The 22,804-nt window shown below is 43.4% G+C and overlaps 2 protein-coding genes across 4 annotated transcripts in view; one reads left to right on the top strand and one right to left on the bottom strand.

Moving 5' to 3' along the window:
• siae (sialic acid acetylesterase) overlaps positions 1–22,804 on the bottom strand; it is a 93,369-nt gene that overhangs the window by 63,578 nt on the left and 6,987 nt on the right. The gene's annotated exons all lie outside the window — the stretch shown is intronic.
• The window catches only part of b3gat1a (beta-1,3-glucuronyltransferase 1 (glucuronosyltransferase P) a), a 66,031-nt gene continuing 48,728 nt past the window's right edge, over positions 5,502–22,804 (top strand). For 2 of the 3 annotated variants that reach the window (XM_086035876.1, XM_086035882.1), the window contains exon 1: positions 5,502–6,000. The gene's annotated coding sequence lies outside the window, so the exon portion shown is untranslated. The remainder of the gene's footprint in view (positions 6,001–22,804) is intronic. The other variant, XM_086035883.1, reaches the window with a different exon arrangement.

The following is a 22,804-nucleotide window of genomic DNA, read 5'->3' on the forward strand; positions in this document are numbered from 1 at the left end:
ACTAATAAGATTGAGTCTCATTTCCTCAGATGCCACCCGATTGTGATTGTGGATCAGCCATTCATCCGTCATGAGGAAATGGGGACCAGTGCATCCAAACGATCCATCAGTCCCAGCGAGCGTCTATGTAGGAGGTCACCAGGCAACAATCTCACCTCCGAGTAATGATATAGCCCAAGGCCGTGGACACAGTAGCGGGCCATTAATGGAACGGGCCCCTGCCCATGTATCAGTTTAATGTTCTTTATAGCCACCTCGTACAAACTTGTGCTAGCCATCCGTGGCAGGCCGTCTTTTTTTTTTTAGAGGCGGCGTCTGCTTCGTGAGTCAGAAAAGAGAGACGTCAAAATGACGTCACAGAAGGACTGGCCCAAAAATTCCGATCACGGTCCCACAATAAATCGATATACGCATTGTTAAAGTGGAAGTCAAGCCAAACATATGTTTTTTTTCAAGAATATGTTCTATGCAAGGCCACTATAGTTGAAACCAGGCATTCTGATTAATATTGCGATTGTGCAATAAGAGTTCATCCGGCCGCTTTTAGCCATCTCTGGGGGGGCGGCCGTTTTGTCATTTCTGTCGACTAAGAATGACATCACAACTGCTTCGTGAGCAGCGAGCAGTTGTGATGTCATTCTTAGTCGACAGAAGTGACAAAATGGCCGCCCCCTGAGATGGCTAAAAAGGGCTGGATTTCGCTGCTTAACTCATAATCCATGAACACAATATTCATCAGAATCACCGGTTACTGTAAATCCATATTTCAAGTTGTCTCCTGGTATTGTCTGTAAAATGCACCTTTCTTTTTCTTCTTGGGCATAGGCTCTTGTGTTGAATCCTCACTGGACCTTCCACGCATGCTTAATCTCACCCGAATTATTTACATTTAACGCATTCTCTGCCATTGACGTATTTATTTGTCTTTTCACAGTCCGGCCATTCAATCCCAGGAGCTGATTTAATTTTTTTTTTTTTCAAACGTTAGGGTAAAAAGAGGGTTCCGAAAATGTCTGGCAGTGAATGAGTTAAACGCATTCATATTTTTACATTTATAAGTATCATCAACATTTATATTTAGATTCAACATGTTCCATTGACATTTAACCATTGCCGTTATCTTTGAGTTGACAAATAATGTTTTCAATGCGCAAAAGAAATCACACCAGCTTTTTACACATCGTTTGAAGCTCACTACGACAGAATGTTGCTGTAATTTTCACAGTGAGCCGTTTTTACAGCAGGCGCCCTACATTAGTGCGCTATCACTTCCTTTCGCAGAATCACAATCTTATCTTTTGAAAAAAATATTTGAGATGCTATCGTTTGGCACCTTTCTCATCCCTAATATTGTTGACTGTCTGCCTGTGGGTCTGCTCCCATCTTTAAGAGTGTGGTCATGTCTCCGTGTGGACATATTGGCTGCTCCGTGTTGTCGACAGTGTCACTATTTCATATTTTGGACCCTACTTTGAAGTTATTGTTAAGTCAACCCTAACATTTTTTTTTTCAAGAATATGTTCCCAGCAGGCCTACTAGCATTCTGATTCATTTTGAGTTTGTGGAATATAAGTTAAGCGGCAAAATGCACTCGTTTTAGCCATCTCTGGGGGCGGCCATTTTGTCTTGTGTCGACTGAAAATGACATCACAACTGCCCATGACGACCAATCACGACTGAGCCGTTTTCTGGATCTGAGCCGTGATTGGTCGTTGGGAGCAGTTGTGATGTCATTGTCAGTCAACAAAATGGCCGCCCCCGGAGATGGCTAAAAACGAGTGCATTTTGCTGCTCAACTTATATTCCCCAAACACAAAATGAAATCAGAATGCCGCGTTTCAACTAGTGGGCCTGCTGGGAACATATTCTTGAAAAAAAAAAAAATGTTTGGGTTGACTTCCGCTTTAAGCTACAATTTTATTACACGTTGTTGCTTTAAATGTGATCGATGTGTGTACGGTATTTGCTTCCACTTTATGTGCTAAAACCAATTCTGAATGGTTACGGTATTAAATAGCTTTGCCTCATATATTAAAAGTAAAACCTCTCTATATTTTCAGCACTCAGCACAAACCTGTTGAAGCTTCAAAATGTAGTGTTGGCTAAAAGATAGCAGATTATGAATCACCCCCTACCCAGCACCATCCCACACGTCTTTTTTTTTTTTTTTTTTTTCCCCCTAGCGATGAAGCTTCCGTGAAACAGACTCCAATTTTAGGAGCTCGTCCCATCAAACATCCGTGTCACACTCTCACACCTTTTGATTCGCCGGCTCATGTAATGAGAGTCCAAGACGGCCGACTGAGCGAAGCTCAAAATACTGCACAACACCTCGCAGTGAAATATTGCGGGCAGGTGTTAAATCACCGGAGAGCTTTTCTTGTTGTCTGGACTCGCATCATCGTATCATTTAGCGGCTATGCTCTTCACCAGTGCTCGTGAATGATGAACCGAAACCGTTGTGAGAAAAATCTCAACTTGTGGGAAGAGTGAAACAAAAACCCAAAATGTATACGTGCGGGAATATGAGGACTGTTGAGGAACTTGTCAAGAAACTGAAGAGGTTTTTGCAAGCAAAGTCATTTCTTTTGTCACTTCAATTTTAGGACTGTTTAGGGGAATGCTGAAACTCGAACTGTGATACTTCCAGCACGGTTTCTAAAACGATTCATATCTAATGCAAAACCACTCACGATTTGCAAAAAAGCAAAGATTGCTTTGTACTGAGTTTGGGATTTTGTAATGCGCAAAGTCACTGCTTTACGTTGAATTTCAGATTGACCAAGACACTCCTTGCAAAATTATACACATTTATGGTTATTTTTTTACACGATTCTGCCAAGTCTCTGGCTACACGTCACAGGTGAAAACTGTTAATTAAATTTGCAATCAGCCTGAGCAGTGTATACTGTAGATATACAGTGTATCGTCACTGTCCTGTGAAAAACACACGTCCATTTTCTTCATTTTTCTTATTTTTCACGTTAATGCTATGTCTGTAACGCAGAAACACAATTCACATAAAAATAAGAAAAATGGGAAAAAAAATGGACATACGTGTTTTTCACAGGACCGCGACGATATACAGTATATACGTGTGTATATGTATTCTGTATGTCGTCGTTGTCCTTTGAAAAAACACTTATGTCTATTTTTCACGTTAATGCTATGTCTGTAACGCAGAAACACAATTCACATAAAAATAAGAAAAATGGAAAAAAAATGGACGTAAGTGTTTTTCACAGGACAGCGACGATATACAGTATATATGTGTGTATATGTATGCTGTATATCGTTGTTGTCCTTTGAAAAAACACATGCCCATTTTTTTCATTTTTCTTATTTTTCACGTTAATGCTATGTCTTTAACGCAGAAACACAATTCACATTAAAATAAGAAAAATGGGGGAAAAAATGGACATAAGTGTTTTTCACAGGACAGTGACGATATACAGTATATATATATATATCGTCGTTGTCCTTTGAAAAAACACTTATGTCCATTTATTTTCATTTTTTCTTATTTTTCACGTTAATGCTATGTCTGTAACACAGAAACACAATTCACATAAAAATAAGAAAAATGGGGGAAAAAAAATGGAGATAAGTGTTTTTCACAGGACAGCGACGATATACAGTATATGTGTGTGTATATGTATATGTCTACTGCATGTCGTCGCAGTCGTGTGAAAAAACACGTCAATTTTTTAAATTTTCCTTATTTTTCACATTAATGCGATGTCCGTAACGCTTCAACACCATTCCCATGAAAAATAAGAAAAATGGACTTTAGTGTTTTTCACAGGACAACGACAATATACAGTACATATGTATATATATATATATATATGTGTGTGTGTGTAGCATTCAGAATCCGGCTCTACTTGCAACTAAAGAGGTCTGTGTATTGAGTCTTTTTTTTTTTCTTTTTTTCCAAGTGCTCCACTATTACCGCTTCAGTCTTATTTTCCCCCCGTGTAGCGTCCAGGGCTGGTAATGTCCCGCCACCTCTATGTTCCAATCCCCGAGGAGCTAGCGGAGCCAAGTCTGTGCTGTGTTAGCTCACAGGAGGTGAGCTGGCCAAGAGGATGCCTCTGACCCTCCGACCAGACGCTGTCTCACCTCCGCCACTGACAAGCTCTATATTCAGTGACGCCTGAAATGAGATGTTTTATGGGATGGAAGTGTGGTGGAATTGGCGTTTAGAAGCCAGGCTCTGTCCATCACTGAAGCCGCAGTCGTACAAAGACATTGGCTGCTTTGGCACAGGAAAGTCAGAAAATCACGGATGGGTGTTTATAAGGCTGAAAATGGCAGCGTCTTTTAGGGACAAAATACTTCAACGTAGTTCCTCATTTGGAAAATGAACCATTTAGGTAACTTAGGAGGGTGCTCACAGACCTTCAAGTGAAACAGTAAAATCGCATGATTTCTCAACCATGAATTATCTGATCCTGACTATAAAATGTGTTGACATTTTGTAGAATAAAAGTAGTACAGGCTGACCCCCCCCCCCAAAAAAAAAAATTTTTTTTTTTTTTTTTTTTTACAGAATCAAATGCAACTTGGGGTATAACTAGTTTATTGGGTTTTGAACATCGCATTGAAACATTATACTAATTGGCCTCGTCTTCTTCGGAAAGCCATTTCAAATTTCCGAATCCAAATCCTCTTTCGGGGTCAACCTGTAGTAGGCTACTAATTAACTCTTACCTCAATACTCAGTAAGTGTCTTGGTAAAAAGTTTTTTTTTTTTTTTTTTAAGTCAATTTGAAATGCCTTGCAATGGGCTATTAGGATTTTTTTTAATTTAGTTTTAAATATGAACCTTTTTCTTGTGTGTGTGTGTGTGTGTGTTTGTAAAAAAAATTAAAAACTAAGCTTTATCTTTTTTTTTTTTTTTAATGTATTTTTACAACATTTATTGCATCACAGTAAATTGTGCAGGTGCACCGAACGTGTTGGCACCCAATGCAAAGTGTCCCTCGTCCCACCCAATCCCTGACGCCTGCATCTGTCCAGCCATTCAAGAATGTGGGAACGCTTCACATACGACACAACCGTCCACCGTGCGGCATTCACACGCCCCACTGCCAAAACGACCGACTCTCTGTTATGATCCAACTATTATCCATGTCTTATTACTAGTGTGCAAGACGCTCTCTCAAAAACAACTTCAATGAGGGCTTTGTAGGATGTGGAACGCTCGTACGCGACGCCATGCTCTCGTCAGAACACCGCTGACAGGCATGAACGCAGAGGAAGTAGGAGCGAGTCCGACGCATTTAAACAGACCGCCTTTACCAATTGCCTCCTTATCCATCCTCCCTTTTCGCTCACATTCTCTCTATTCCCCCCCCCTTCCCCCTCCTCCTCCTCCTCCTCCTCCTCCTCCTCCCCCCCTCAGAGCGGCAACCCACCCTATTCTGAGCTTTTAATGGTACATGCCATTAGAAAGCCCATCCCTAGAAGGGAGGAGGAGGAAGAGGGGTGGTCTCCGTCTCAGCTAAGAAGCTACTTTAGTCCTCCCCACCACCCCCGCCTTAGCATAAGCACATTCACATATGCCTTGGCAAGCGTAGAGCCGCCTCATCCGTCTGGATAGAGCGCTCGGCTTCAGAGTGGACCAGCCGGCCGGCAGCGGAGAGGCAGAGGGGGACAAAAGCAGGAGGGAGGGAGGAATAGAAAGGAGGGCTGCGAAGCCACTCAATAAAAAAAATACAAAAAAAAACTCACCACGGAAGAGGAGGAAAAAGGCAAAGGAAGGAAACACATCCCGGGAGTCAAAAGGGAAGACAAACGTCCCCATCACGAGGACGAGAGACTCAAAGAAAAGGATGCTTTGAACCGCGCGCAAGAAGAAGGAGAGGGAGTCAAAACCGGGAATTCTGGAATGAATGGAGGGGGGTGGGGGGGGGGGATCCTGCTCGACTGCCGCACGCACGCACGCGCGCGCGCGCACACTGGGAATAGCAGTCGCACACTCAAGTCGCTGAAAAGGTAAAGAAAAAAAAAAAAAAAAAAAAAAAAAGCTCAGTCTATCTTCCCGTTTCCTCTGTCTGATTCGGTCCCACTTGAAGGGATGCAAAGGAGCTTGGACGGACGTGAGGCAATTTCCATGCTGATCAGGCGGCGAGGAGGAGATTGCCATCTTTGTCCCTTGCTTGCGGTTGTGCACGACACGGGGGTGGGGGGGGGGGGGGGGGCGATTCCGGGGTTTTAGGGGCGCTGTGTTGCAAGCGTGCCTGCTGCAGTGAAGGCTTTGGTGAAGCTCTTCCGAACAACAAGAAGAGTCTTGATGAAAAGGACGGGCAAGATAATCCTCGGGATCAGCCCGCTGAGATAGCAATTGTGGCGATTTGCGCTTAACTGAGCAGCTGAGGAGATGCACATGCACGGCTCTGTTTATTTTCAAATTGTGCGAGTGACGCGGATGAATTTGCAGCCCGATAGCGAAAACGAGATCGAAGTTTCATCCGGCGAGAAGGCTGCGCGCATTGCTGGGAGTTTTCTCAAGCTCCAAAACCTGACAGACCCACTTTCGCTCGCTCGTGACCCCAGGGGAGCACCGGCCGCGCTACCTTTTCCTCGCTTAACAACTTGTCTGCAGAGGCAAACAAAAAGAGGCGCAGGAAAAAAGGGAAGCGTGAGTGGCTTGTACGATTGCTTTTCTGATACCTGCCGAAAAAAAAAAGAAAAAAAAAAAAAAGAACCGAGACTGTTTGCGCTGAGATGTGCTTTTAGACTCACTAGCTACACTTTGACATCTTATTGTCAAGCCTTTTTACGTCACATTAGCTCATCCAGGTGTGGTCATAGTGTCAGGAAAAAAAAAAAAAAAAAGTACAGCAGAATCGGAAAAGTCCAAATTTGCTTTGGGACTGGAGCCGATCTGATTTTGGATAAAGAGGTTGGGTACACCCCGGACTGGTCAGCTGGTAGTCGTGGTTAGCTAAAAACCTCTGGTTTTGAAAGAACCTTCATTTCGGGGTTGTGTAGGGATGTAACGATTGACTCAAGCCCCGATTCGATTTTCAGTTCCCAATTTGATTCAATTCGATTTAAAAAAAAAAAAATTGCTCATCTCTGTGCACGAGTGTGGTTCCGCAGCCATCCACAAACGCAATGCTGTTTGGCGCAAGCGCATAATTTGATCTACACGTTCAAAATGTGCTCTGCGTCTGGAATGGAAAAAAAAACAAAAAAAAAAAAAAAACTTTCAAGACATCATTTTCCAGATGAATTTAAATCAACTGGACTTTCGATGAATCGGGGCGAATCCATTTTAAATGGATTTTCGTTGAATCGTTGCATCCCTAGGTTTGAGTCTCGATTCTGGCCTTACTGTCTGGTATTTGCATCCCATGTTAGAGTCATTGGAGACTCCAAATCCTCCACTGGTGGTCTGCATGTACTCTTGCAATCCAGGTTGCGCTGTCAGCCGGGACAGGCTCCACGGACGCATGGAAACAAATCACGAGGTTTCTTTGGCAAAAAACATCTGCCGATGCGTCTTACAGGCTGATGGATTTCTGAGTGTGGCATTGCTAGCAAGCTGCAAGAGCTTCTCTATTATTGCAGTTGGTCCAAATGTTTATTTACCTGCGTCACTATGCGTAATTTTGCAGCGAGTTCAGGCATTTAGTGCCATAGGAAAAGCTCGCACGGTGTGAATACGCCGCCAAAAGGTCCGAACTCCAGTTTTAAATCCTTAGTCATGTGTCAGTCCGCATCAGTCCAACTGCCTGGAAGATCTGACTGGTCCAGTGGCAGGCGGCTGACACCCAGCATGACATCAGGCACGCTGGGTAAAATACGCCGTGACTTTTTTTTATTTATTTATTTTTAATTCCCCCACCCCAAAATGTTTCTGCTACAGATTCCAGTACTGACTCGCCTCCTTCCGAATGCAACTCAACCTATTCACTCATCATAATAATGTTCAGTTAATCTCATTTCAGAAATAATTATACACGTCCGTGAGCAATGCCGGCGCTATTTCAATCCGCTGCTGTCACTTAGGCGCCGTGCGGTGAAATGAACCCCGCCGTGTTTTCTCCTCATTCAATCCATCCCGTAATATAACACGCTATATGCACAGGCAATTAATCCGGCCGCTACTGCTTTAATCTGCTTCGCATTTTTGTCTGATACAGTGAGCGCGCAACAACACCTCGGCCGTTCCTCTGCTTGGATGGCTTCCGTGCGGCGAAAGGAGTGCGTGTGCTGCACGTACTGTACGTGTGCGTGCGTGCGTGCGTGCGTGCGTGCGCGCGCGCGTTTGCCCCCGGCTGTTTGCGACGCTGGTGTCAGCGCGCTCCTGTGGCACCGCACTCTTTGACCGTGCATATATTTAGTTTCTGCTCAATGTGCCAATGTCAGCAAATAGCATGCGCATCTCACTTATGGAAGCGGACACCTTGGCGTGTCATCTGCGTTCGCGGCTGAAGGGCCCGCCAACACATAACACGAGGCGGGCGGCACTTCTTGTGCAGACAAGAGAATACAATTGACTCGCATCGCGGATGAATCTTCAAATAATGGATGAATCAGATAAATTATAGTGACCTTTTTTTGGGTGGGGGTGGCTGAGACAAAACACTATGGAAAGTGCAGACAAATAAACTCGGTTAGGCGATGACCTTACAGTTTTACTTTGTCAAATATTATTCCAAATCAGCAGGGTTCTTGTTTCAACTTGAAGCAAAGACAACAATGGTCGAAAAGTTCTTCTGTTGTTTAGGTTATATTGTTCCCATCTTGAATCATTGAGTCTTGGCAAGCGGAATGAGTTAAATTACACCTGGTAGAAATGCAACAAATAATTACATTTTTTTTTGAAGTGCTTGCTTTAACTGAAAAAAAATCTCAGACACTTTGTCAAGTGCTTCAAAGGAGCACATTCTGATTTGAACTTTTAACTTACCTCATCAAAAACCTGCTATTAAATTCAATGATATGCAAAAAATAAAAAGTTCTTTCACATCAATGTGTTATATAATCGTAGTTCTAAAAATGGCTAATTATATTTTATGGGTGGCGCCTCACCTTACGGGAGGCTGACACATTTCTGCTACGGATACCCAAAGGAGACAAATCACTGGATCAATGACTATAGCATGTGTAACAAATGCAACGCATTTACTTTGTCACTTGAGGGAATACTAGAGGTCGTTTGCGACAACATTTTGCTCGCAAGAAACTGGTGGGAGGCTTGCGAAGTCGCGGTCCGCCTCGGCCTCTCTCAGGCCCTTTGAACCTTCTACTAGTTCACCACTAGACGGCATTTTGCACACTGCACCTTGAAGTGTTGTAGGTTGTTCCAAGAAAAATAGCGTTCCTCCCTTGACTTCCTGGATTTTTAACACCAGCTGAATATTGGGGCTGTAATGATGATAGTAGGGATGTAATGATTAATCGAAAATCGATTCGCCCCGATTAATCGAGTTGATTAACTTCATTTAGAAAATGTGTCGATCAAATTATGCTTTTGCATCGAACATAATTGCGTTTGTGGATGACTGTAGAACCACGTTAGTGCACAGAGACAAGCATGGTAGCAATTAAAAAAAAAACATTTTAAAAAACGAATCGAAAATCGGGAACTGAACATCGAATCGCGCCTTGAGTGAATCGCTACATCCCGGTCTTAAAGGGATGTGAGAGGGAACATCAATCAATCTACTTCTTGTCCTGACGTTGACCATCTTGTGTAGGCTGGCATTCAATATCAATGGGGTGTCAAATAGTCACATAGAATAAAAAGATTTGATAGAAATCATTCGCATACGACAAAGCAGACCACTATTTGACACGAGTGGATCGTGCGCATCTTGTTTTCTGAAAACGACATCATTATCATTTGCGCAAGTCTATTTGGACAACATGACGTTAGACTGCATCACATGTATGAAGCCAGACAAGAAGGTGGGATTATGTTTGGGGAGCTAATGACAAAACTGTGGAAGTTTGAAACGGGGGAGGGGGGGTCAGAATGTGGGTGCCTGTCATTTCATCTCACCTGTACAGAGAGGGGGAAAAAAAAGGCAGCAGTGGGTGCTGCGCAAGCTAAAAATGCAAGTGGTGGACGGCCGCTGAAAATCTCGAAATATAAAATAGATCCTCCTCTGCAAAGGAGGTGTTAGTTGCTTTTGTTTCACTGGGTAAGAAGAACAATTGCTCGGAACAATGAACACAGTGTTTTCAAAAAAAAAAAAAAAAAAAAAAAAAAACCACCCACAACATTATCGGCATGCACAATGTGTGCATTGCTTGACTGAAAGAAGGATTTTGAACCACGTTCTGCCGAAATTAACAGTCGCGGTGTTGTTGTTGTTGTAACTGAATTCCATTGAAAACGATACTGTACGTAGTCATGACTGCAGATGCAGGACAAACGCTAGAAACTGGAACGGACTAAATTGCAATATTGATATTCTCGCCATAAAGGTGAAGGAGAAAATAATTACACAAAGAAAATTGCCGAGACGGGAGTTTTGATTGAAGGTAGACGCCGTCTCGGCAAAACAGCATGTGGATGAGGTCGTCTTTATATTCCCTGGTCCAAGTCAACAATTTGACAATGGAATACAAACCGAACGCCAACGGCACATCTCAGCGACACGAACGCTACGAAAGCAGTGAATGACGTGTCGGAAAAGTTCCAGGACTGGAGTCGCAAACGGTGTCTTTTCAAACCCGAACTACAAACTACGGCCTTTCCACTGCAAGCTCAGATCTCTGCTGCCACGACACTTTCCCCCCCCCCCGCCCCCCACATGCTTTTACATACATGTCGGGTCATCACGCAATGAGCACAGTGAGCGATAACGACAACGAGACCAGAGTTTGCTACGGCGAGTCAAGACAATGACCAAGAAGAGACCAAAGCCAGAGACGTCAATGGAAAAGTCCAACGTCGCCAGGGCTGAAGAAAGCAAGACAGTCAAAGTCCAAAAATCAAAATCCAAAAATCAAAATTCCTCAACGACTTTGCTCACTCGCGAGTAAGCTCTTGCCACAGCGGCAGATCAACCAGCGAGTGTACAAAGAGATCCGACAGTGTTTGTTTGCAATGTCACAGAATCCTTCCAGGAGTGTGTGAAAGTGTGGCAGAAAAGGCCCGGGGAAAATGCATCCCCCACTCCAGAGAGATCGCTTCAAGAGAGGAAAACTGGGCAGTTTGCTCTTTGCGAGTGAAAAAGATCTTTTGCGACTCCGGTCCTGGAACTTTTTCATAGGTTGTCCACGCTTTCATTAAGAAAAGAACTGGCACGTCAAATTTTCTTTTCAAAAAGGACGTCACATTCATCGATTGTTTGGAAATATGTTGCTATGGCACAGATAAGTGAGCTCGACCGTCATATTCAAAAGTACCGACTACCGGTAGTCAGTTTGCTGTCAGTCGGCGAGACTATCAACGTTGGCGTATCGATACTCTAGCGAGAGCTAACGATTCGATATTGTGCGTTCAAATTCGATATATTATCGTGCTTCTCCGATGCTATTGGAATAACGTGTCCGTGTGCTTGGCGATGACCGGTTCCCTTCCCTCAGGCAGCTCCCCCCCCCCCCCCCCTTTCTCCTCTGGGGACTGCGGTTGTTTGCCCGAGGTGCATCAAAGCCTCTTGACCAGCGACACTGAATAATAAGATGCGGGATTTTGCAAAGTCCTGCGGCAGATGAATTTCATCAGCGTTTGTTTCGGCAAGCTGACAAAGGCCGCACTCGACAGCGCCGCGATCACGAGCGGGAGGTGACGCCAGTCGGGCGGAAGTTAGACCCGCTCCCTCGCTCGACTGTTTCCAGCCGAGCTGATCAATAATGCAGCGCCAAAATCGCGAGTGCATTTTGGCCCGCGCCAAGCGTGAAGAGCACGAGGCTACAAATTGACGCGCCGTTAAGTTGGTTACCTCTCGGTTAGTTAAAAGGGCGACGGAAATAGTGCAGGATCGATTACAGCGGAATTGGGTTGACTTTGAAGCAGCTCGACCCTGTAAAGGGGAAATAATGCGATGCTCATGAAATGGGTTTCATTTCAATTCCTATCATTGGTGTCAAGGTTTAAAAAAAAAAAAACAACAAAAAAAAAAAAACATACGATTCTTGCCACTGAAGCTTGTTTACAAATTCACTCACAAATGCCGAACAATTCATATCAGCCCCCACTCTCCTTATTCATAATGATTTTTTTTTTTTTTAGCATAATCTCATTATGTCTATTTGTACTTGGCCATGCTGCCTCGGGCAAGTGCCGCTGTCTGGGAAATGGGAGGTAGCATTAGGGACAGCTGGCGGTGCGGTGTCACTTGTGTTCACATTCATCAGGCCTGCCGGAGATTAGGGGACAGTGGTTGGATGCTACCGGAGGCGCAGTCACATGGTGTATTAATATAAAGACGCCCGCCCCCACAAACACCCCCACAAAGACACATATTCTATGTCTTCAGGCCCCAAAAAAACAAAACAACAATAAGCAAAGCTTCTCGAGCGATCTCCCTCTCACAAATACACGCACACGCACACACAGCGAATAAAAACAGCAGACGACAGACTAAATCCCCCTCCCCCCCCCGAGCCCCCCCCCCCCCGGCATCACCTCTCTTTCCCTCCGGATTGGTTCAATTACATCAAAGGAGCTTAGCCCAGGGGCGGAGCCATGGGTGGGCCTGGGTGTGCACGGGCCCACCCTGATTGACAGACTGCCCACCCAGTGGGATTCATGGAAAAAAAAAACAAACAACTTGAAAATGTTTGGTAAATTATCTTTGAATTTGAATTTTATTTTATTGAATGGCATAATTGTGGTGGTCTAAGGAAGGCCTGAACTTCACATTATTCAGCTTGTCATTTTATTTGAATATACGATCGTGTCGTGAAAGGAGGATTGTGCTCAGTGAGAGAAATATTCAGGCCCACCCTGATTTTTCCAGGCCCGCCCATTAGCCACCTTCTGGCTCCGCCCCTGGCTTAGCCTGCAGTCAGTGCGGCCCGGTGGAGGTGGAACATGCGGCAGGGACGGCGCACGCCGTAGAGAGAATCATTTGACATAATGACAGAGGTCAACCCCCGTCAACATTTTGCCCTCGTCTTGGGGATGCGGCCTACTGAGGACGCTTTAAACACGGTTAATCCCTCAACCCTCTCTGGAACTTGACATACTACATTTATATTGGACTATATCTCAGCATACTGTGTACTATATTAAATAAGGACTTTTTAGTGTTGATTGTTATGAAAGCAGAAGTCAACCCAAGCATATTTTTTTTTTTCAAGAATACGTTCCCAGCAGGCCCACTAGTTGAAACGCGGCATTCTGATTCATTTTGCGTTTGCGGAATATAAATTAAGCAGCAAAAGGCACTTGTTTTTAGCCATCTCTGGGGGCGGCCATTTTGTCTTGTGTCGACTGAAAATGACATCACAACTGCTCACAACGACCAATCACGGCTGACCTGTTTTCGGAATCTGAGCCGTGATTGGTCCTTGTGAGCAGTTGTGATGTCATTCTGTTTTTTTCTTCTAAGCAAAAAAAAAACAAAAAAAAACAGGACATTCGGAACGTTCCATATGTTAGACAGGATTTGTGACCAATGACCAATCATGGCCCAGCTTCAGAAAACAGGTGAGCTGTGATTGGTCATTATCTGAGCCCTGAGGGTGGTGTGATTTCATTTTCAGTCGACAAAAGTGACATAATGGCCGCCCCCTGACATGGCTAAAAACAAGTGGATTAACTCTTATTCCACAACCGCAATATTAAATCAACAAAAATTGGTTTGAATTGGCTTTTAAAATAGTGATTTCAAAGGATTTTTAATGGTCTATTGACTTCAACAATCAGTAATCATCATTATGTGTTTTCTTAGCTCAACAGCGGCTCAGAAGCGAGGCACACCACCTCACGGTATTCAAAACGGTTCGATAATAATCATAACGAAATAATTATCATGTTAGCCATTACTTGTTTTGTTTTCTTGTTCAATGTTCTTCGTGAATGTTGCCGGCGCCGACAGCGTGATGGTTTTTAGCTGTGTGCCTGGTAAACATCTTGTCCTTCGAGGGACGGCTTCAGTAATGACTTGGAGATTAGGTAAATGCGAGGGCACACAGCAGCTAACAACAAAAACAGTCTTGCTTTTGAGACACAAGATAGCTCTCGTAATTAGCGTGTTAAGAAGGGTTTCGGGCTTTGTTTTAAAATCGCCCACTTTGAATGAAAACAACGTGTCCATCAATCCTGACGAGATGAAACGGGACGCTGGAACATTGGGCCACATTCCCTCATTTTTAAAGCTAAATTCGAAAGTAATTGGCTTTTACGTTGGAGAATTTTTTTTTACTTTCACACGCCAAATGCGAGAAAAGTGAATATGTACCTAGCGGCCTCGGCAATACGACCGCGGAATACGCGGAAGCATATTGTGATTCAACCGTATGAGCCTGACTGATCCTGTCGCCTGCTGGGATAATTAAGGACGATAAATAATTAATGTGCTAAAGCTGCCGCGTTGTATGCAGAGAGCCTCTCAACTAACTTTCAATCTCTCGAACCGTCTCAGCTTTTGCATGATGATGACGACAATGATGCAGGTTCAGCGGAAAGAGCCGAACACGAATCAAGCGTCAAGCTTGTTTGTCGAGGCTTCCTGCCTCGACCGATCGTTGTTCCGATGGCCAGCGATCGAATCGGTCCACGTTCCTTATTGACATGACACGTCAGTCACAAATTCCAAGTGATCGTTTTCAAATCTTCTCGGAGCCACGACCCGATTGATTTCCAATTATGTCTGCTTGACATGTATTCCACTAGTTGTAGCTTCTAATCAGTGAATGATGGCTTTCATTTTTTTTTTTTTTTCCCTCTAATGGAGGCGAAAATTAGCCAAAAAACGGAAACAGTCGCAAAATCCGTCACAGTCTAAAACATTTGTTTCAGTGTGAATAACGGAAGGGACAACATCCTTTTGCGTCCATTTCTATAGGCTCTTTACTTGAACCTTTGTCTAAATATTATCTACAACAACAACAACAATTGTATCTTTGCAAGCTTAAAATGGGAATGCATACTTTGCATTGGACACGGACCACTAGCATCCCCTCTCAGAAAGCATAATCATACATCGCTATAGCGTTTTAACGTGGCATCATCTTTTTTGCGATTTACGAGATGTTAGATCAGTCGCCGTTCCTAATCTACGCCGTGAAAACACTATTAAAACCATGACATGTTTTTATTCACCGACACTGAATGAACTGCACTCATTTTTTTTTTTTTTTTTTTTTAACCATGGCGCAATCATCTCTGCTAAACAGTGTGAAATAAGATTGGGTATGAAAGGTTTGTCTGGTGTTGCTCGAAGAGTAAAATTAATTACACAAATGTTGGCTTGCGGAATTATTTGACTGAATGAGCTGGCCATGCATTCAATCACACAATGCTTCCGTATATGTGAAGCGCTGATATTCAGATGAGAGCAGACCACTGCCAAGCGCCAACTGTTAACAAAAGTGGAGGGGGGGGAAAAAAAAAAAAAAAAAAAGTGGCATATCTAATTTGGGTTTGTTTGTGCATCGGTTTGTTAGCTAGCAGACTGGGGAGGACTCAATGCGGTCCAAAAAAAAGGCTCCCCTGGAAAATTCATGAGCCACCTTTCGACAAAGTTCTCAATCAATCATGACTGAGCTTCAGAGAAGAGGTGAGCCGTGATTGGTCGTTACTTGAGCCCTGAGAAACTGTGATGTCATTTTCAGTCGACCGAAGTGACAAAATGGCCGCCCACTGAGGTGAGATAGGATGAGCGAAAAACAGGTTGATTCAATATAGGGGAAGTCAACCCAAACATATTTTTTTCAAGGATATGTTCTATGCAAGCCCACTAGTTGAAACAAGGCATTGTGATGAATATTGCGTTTGTGGAATAAGTGTTAATCCACCTGTTTTTAGCCATCCCTGCGGGCGGCCATTTTGTCACTTCCCTCGACTGAAAATGACGCCACAGATGCTCAGGGCTCAGGTGACGACCAATCACGGCTGACCTGTTTTCTGAAGCTGAGCCGCGATTGGTCGTTACCTGAGCAGCCGTGATGTCATTTTCAGTCGACAGAAGTGACAAAATGGCCGCCCTCAGAGATTGCTAAAAACGGGTGGATTAACACTTATTCCACAAACGCAATATTTATCAGAATGCCTTGTTTCAACTAGTGGGCTTGCATAGAACATATCCTTGAAAAAAATATGTTTGGGTTGATTTCTCCTTTAACTCATATTCCACAAACGCATTAATAATCAGAATGCCATGTTTACACATGGAAAGGCACATAGGACATGATTGTGAATAATTTGGGGGGGGGGGTTGACTTCCCCCTTGAACTGTTGTTTGTTAACGCTTGTAGGTGTCGTGTCTTTGCTTGTGTGAAGCACATTGAGTTGCCTTGCGAATGAAATGTGCTCTATAAATAAAACTGCCGTGCGTCGTCTTGCCTTACACGGCAACCTCTTTGCTAGCTACGGCAGTGACAGGCTGGTAGTCTTAAACAGGTATGAAAAAAAAAAGGTACAATTGAATGCTGGGGGAAAAAAAATGGTCGCCTGCATCACTGAGCTGCCAACCAGTGTCAGCGTCGGCATGATTGTTTTTTTTTTATTTTATATTGCTTGCATGGCATTTCGTGTGCGTTAGGTGCCAATTACCTCACACGCTCAAGTGTCGCATCTGTGAATCACACAAATGCATACGTGTCACTTGTTCCCGCCAACAAGCTCTGAAAATACATCGTTCAAATGTGGACAGAAGCCCGCCTAGTCTGGTTTTTCTTTCCTGGATTTTCTGTTCATGTGGAAAATTGTATTCAACCAACTCCTACTGCGGTTCAGAAGGGAGAGACTTTTTTTGTTTTTGTTGGAGCAGGTCGCGTGCGTACCTGCGAGCGTTTGATTTCTCAAGCTCGGGCAAGGTGACACGGTTGATGCAAGTTGTACATTTGTCTTAGTTTGTTTTAGGCGTAGCTTCCCTCACCCCGCCCAAAAAAAAAAAAAAAAAAAAAATATCACCGCAAAGCAAAGCGAACCCATCTGTGTCCATTTGTTGCTCTATGAAAAATAACATGAAAACGCAAAAATTCATTTAAAAAAGGGATGCGACATTCTCGGATTCAATTCATACGAAGGAGTGATATGCTGTCGGGAGATCTGACTGTGTCCTACTTTCTAACCATCTCGTCACATAAATCGAGACTATGCCACGTCTGGGCCAGATAATAAAAGTTGGACCAGCCAGGACACCTCTCATGTTGTGCCAGGCTAACACGACTGCATTTCGAGTTATGTGGCACGCATGCTTTCGTGATTGGAGAACGTTTCAAGACAGACAATTGAAGCGGGGGAGCCCATGAGCAAAGTTGAAACGAGTCAAACGAACTTGGCCAACTATTAAAGCCACTTCAATTTAAAAAAAGTATGTCAACGTTCAAGCTTGCCACTTGATGCCCTTTATTTTCTTTTTAGGGCACGGCTATGAAACGTATTTTTCGGACTGCAGATATGAAGGCTCACATTATGGTCATTTAGTGGCTATAAGACAATTATTAGAGTGGAAGCGGAGGGAACCCACAATGCGGTAAAATGTTTTTTATATATATATATATATATATATATATATATATATATATATATATATATAAAACATTTTTATTTAAATAAATATATATTTTTTAATACCTTATAAAACTTCAATTAATCTCTTATTTAACTAGTCGAAGTAAACAAAAAAACTCAGTTGTCTTAAAAGATACAAACTAATTATTGAACACATCGACCAAGCATACGGATTCTTGTAAAACATATGCTTGCAACAAATGCTTCATCAAAAACGGGAAAATATGTCAATGTTGCAAGTAGAGATGAAGACAAAAGTGTTCGTTCCGGTGCACGCAATGCACCGTGGGTATTTTTAGCATTGCTGATCATCATTTGTGCTGTCTGGTGACACATCTGTGCGATGTGGTGGTGCGTGTGAAGTGCTGCGCGGGGATCAAAGTGGCTCTGTGAATTTGCCAAATACAATATTTGCTGCTCGGCCTCGGGCACGCACGTGCGCGTGCACGTGTGCGCGCGCGTGTTTTTGTGTGTCGTCTTTAACATCTGTGATCTGCGGTCCCGATGCGACTCGCTGGAGCAGTTGTCTCCTAGCAATTAAGCCCGTTCACCATCAAATACATACACTAGTTCGTCCCATAATATAGGCTGCGGGAACGGATATCGCTTTGGAAAAAGCCACTTACAAACATCTCGTTATTTACTCCTGCTTGAGCCCGAGTTCATTGATTTAGAAGTTATTTGTCACTACCAAGTGCGCCTTGGCTGCATGGCCAACGCACACGTTTCGCAGCAGCGGCGCACGCCAAGCGTCTCGCCGATGGAGCGCTTGAACGAGCGCCAAGAGTTTCGCCTCATTGACATTCAGCCGAGCGTGCGGCCCTCGACCGCCCAGGATAACTGGAGACCGCGCGACGTTCCGGCAAGGCAAGTTGCGACGCTAACGCGCGCCGGCTTGCGGGCACGAGAAACAAAACGCCCTTGTGTCATTGATTACACACTACAAGCTAATGAGATAAGCAGAGGATGAATCGATTCAGCGGGGGGGGGGGGGGGGGGGGGGGGGGGCGGAAATCATGCCAGGGCGGACGTGCGCTTGCGTGGACACGCTTCCACGCAGAGAAGCGAGTCGACGAGCTGCACTTTTGGCCGGGAATAGCGGCGTCTCCTCATCGCCCACTTTTTTTTTTTTTTTTTTTTTTTTTTTCAATTCTCGCTACGGAAGATGAACCGCTTAGCAATTACTGTGTAAGCCACTTCTTCAATCAAGTCAAGTTTCATTGAAGGCAGCCTCATGGAAGGAATAACGTGCTGGAACAATCTTGATCTTGATGAAAGCACTTGCGTTGATGACACCGGTCAAATACGGACGCTCTCGTCGTTAGATTCGAAACCCTGACCAAAGTGTCATTACAATGTTATTTATATAGCGCGTTTCATAACAGCTGGAGCTGTTTATTGTTTACAAACAATAAATAAATAAGACTAAACAATAAATTGTTTTGTCAAAAATGTTTTCTTACTGTTCCAGCAGCACTATCGCGCAAATGAGCTAAAACTATGGAGAGGCGTCGGAGTTTTTTCTCGTTCGATACCTTCGATGTCGGTTTGAAGGACCGCACTAGTACGCTCTCACTTTAGTAGGATCACCGTTTCTTGCAGTAACATTTGGAACAAGAACAGGACTTTGGTCCACTGGAGCGTCCAACATGGCCAAATTCCGCACCAAATGTCCTTGTTTCTCATTTCTGTTAAGTTTTCAATCGTTGCTCAAGGGGAAGTCAACCCAAACATATTTTTTTCCCCAGAATATATTCTATGCAGGCCCATTCGGATTAATATTGCGTTTGTGGAATATGAGTTAAGGAGTAAACTCCACCCGTTTTTAGTCGTCTCAGCGGGCGGCCATTTTGTCACTTCTTTCGAATGAAGAGGACATCGAAGTTGTCTTTTTTTTTTTTTTTTTCTCAGCTTCAGCAAACAGGTGAGCCGTGATTGGTCGTTATCTGAGCCCTGAGCAACTTTGTTGTCATCGTCAGTCGACAGAAGTGACAAAATGGCCGCCCCGAGGTGGACAAAAACGGGTGGATTTCGCCATTTAACTCATATTCCACAAACTCAATGCTAATCAGACGGCCGTGTATAGACTGGTGATTGCTCGTTACTGACCAGCTGTGATGTTATATTCAGCCGGCAGAAAGTGGCAAAATGGCCGCCCCCTCAGATGGATTAACTCTTATTCCACAAACGCAATATTTATCAGAATGCCTCGTTTCAAGTGGAGGTGCATCGAACATATTGGAAAGAACACTTTTGGTTGACTTCCTCTTTAAACACAATAGAAAAAAAAAAAAGGCATACAAAAAGCAGTGCCTATTCTTAATACATGACTGATCTCATATGGAAATGAAATGAACGGAATCAATCAGAGAATGACAAACATCGGGGCTCGTGCTCGGGTCCGAGAATTTACTTTTAGCGAGAAGATAAATCATAACAAGACAGATATTGACAGCTTTTGTCATTTGAATGTGACGGGGATGGCCCGCAGCCATGGATAATGGCTTTTCTTGAACATGCAAAAGTCAAAGGCAAAAATGGTGAAAAGGTTTATTACAGCATGTCAAAAGGGAAGGTGGGTGGTTGGTAATGGGATAAAAATCAATGCGGGTCTAACCACGCCACGGTGCAAATGAAAAGCATGCACGCCTCGATAATGGATATGGATTTGTGGGTGTGTGGCACATGATGAATAGCCACGTACAGCTTCCATTTTTTTTTTTTTTTGATGCGTCATGCTGCAAAATGAACCAGATGAGAGCATTTGTGACCGTCAGGAACGGGACTGAGGTTTTCTCACCGTCAGGAGCTCACAAACGCTTGTTAAACTGTGAGAAAAGCGGGGGGGGGGATGTGCACGTGAAACAGAATAAAAGACGATAAGAGATAAGGGACAATAGCGACGTAGCAGTGGCGCATCGCCGTGTTTGTGTTAGCCACTCCGCAGGTGACCTTGGTCTGCTCATTTGTGTGCACGTTGAAGAGTGATATGCGCCAGCGGCCCTTTCACTGATGAGTTTGGTACGAAATTCACATACTCGCCAGCGTGCTCGCACCATGACTTGAGAGTCTCACTTTTAGAATTGTTCAAAGTCATCCAACTTTGCATCTTCCTTGCTTGAAGATTTGCCGGTTTGGCTCCTCATCCAAAAAGAGCATCTTCTTCTTTTTTCTTATTTGGCAGCAGTAATTGCACTACCGACTTTATTGAATCTTTTCTCAGCTTATTTGGTTTTTTTTGTTTGTTTCCTGCTGACAATAAAAAAAGACAAAAAAAGAAAAAATTGGCTGTAACGCCGAGTGGAAATAAAGGCTGAATTTACGGCAAGCGCAGACAATCCCGTACTTTCTTTGTTCGCGGCTCCCTCATTAAGAATCCAATAAACCAGGTCGTCTGTCTGACTGTCTCTCGAGCTATTTATCTCTCGATCTACCAGAAGGAATCAAAGCAGAAAAGTTCAAGGCATTTTGAATGGTTGGATTTCGGATGACATATCAATCCTCATTACCATGAACAGAAAACATTTCATTCCTCCACGGGAAATCTGGGAAATAGGTCTTATCTACCGTAATAGTTCAGCGTCTCGAGCAAAGAGGTGCCGGTCAAGATCGAAGAAGTCACAAAACAACGTCGAAACTTTCAGATCGACAGACCCGCGGCAAATGTAGTCCGAGCGCGAAATGCAGTTTGAAATGATGATTAGAAAGCGCTGCGATATTTGCAACCCGATCTCGCACTCGTCATGCGGCCGTGACTTCATCCAAACAAACTGTGACACTCAAAGACAAGAGCGACGTGTCTTTGATCAAAAATCCCAGATGAGGAGGCAAAATATTTGACTATGGTGCAGATGAGCACAAATAGCTTGAGTGAGTTATCTCATCAAATATGTTAATGTTGACTAGCATTGAATAGATTCTTTTGAAGGATGCCGGGGTCGTTTTTTTTTTTCCAACCCCCCCCCAAAAAATCCCATTTGGAAATAGAAATAGTTTCAGAGTACAGTATTGGGAGGATTAAGATTAAAAATAAATAAATAAAAAACGCAAACGGTACCTTCCACATCTGTTTTTTCTAACTTGTTAAGTGTAAAAAGAAGTTAACTATGCATATTTTTAAAGATAACTTCACATTTGGATTTTCCCCCTATTAGTGTCAAATCCAAATAAAGCTGTGTTACACTAAATAAATGAGATGGAGATCAAAGTAGTCAGCGTGACAGTAGTTCATATCTTCTGCATAATTTCCATGTATTGAGAAAAAAAAAAAAAAAAAATGAAAAAAAAAGCACCCAAAACAATCCAGAAAAATTCAGTGAATCCAACTTTCCCAAATCTTTGAGCTATGAATTTCATCTGGTTTTTGCCATTTTCTTTCATTTTTTTCAAAACAAGATGAGTTTACTTTCTGTAAAAAAGCATCTTGCGGCGAGCGACAATCAAGCATTTGAGTAGAAATTCATGTGACCCCCCCCCCAGTCATGTAGGACGTATTTGTCCCGCATCATTTCCTGCAGTGTGTCTGTATTTTTCCCAAAACTATCCTTTTAATTTTATTCTGCACTAGTATACAAGTTATGTCGTTCAATATTATTCTCCAGAAAAAAACAACAACATTAGGACTTAGCCCCACCCAGCTGCACTTGAGTAAATAAATTAGGACATTTGCGTACTGATGTTCAACAAATTTGAGATGAGTACTATGATCTGTAACCCATCTTTTTAATATAAAAAAAAATAAATAAAATGAATTAAAAAAAATCAAATAAAGTCACTGCGCTCATGGTGCTTTTATCACGCTGCTTTTGCAGACCATAAGATGCTTCACATTCTGACTCCATCTGCACACACGTCACTTCACTTCCGCCCTGAAGGCGTTGTGCTTTGATTCGGGACACAGCTGTTACCGAGCGTCCCTTTGCACCACCGTGCCACCGGTTGGGAGGCATTTGTTAACATGCAGGTGGTTTCTCACCTTGTCAAAGGCAAACCTGATACCAAACAGTCAAAGAGGTCAAACTGTGCTGTTAATTGAAGTGGAAGGGGCGGGGGGGGGGGGGGGTGTACGCAGACGATAGAGCGATAGGATCCAGAATGTCCCGTGACAGCGAAGCTTATCCGGAGATGAACCTATGCCCGTAGGTGAAT

This window comes from Filicampus tigris, chromosome 7 (genome assembly GCF_054856515.1).
Source record: "Filicampus tigris isolate MCC_2025a chromosome 7, RoL_Ftig_1.0, whole genome shotgun sequence".
Taxonomy (NCBI): Eukaryota; Metazoa; Chordata; class Actinopteri; order Syngnathiformes; family Syngnathidae; genus Filicampus; species Filicampus tigris.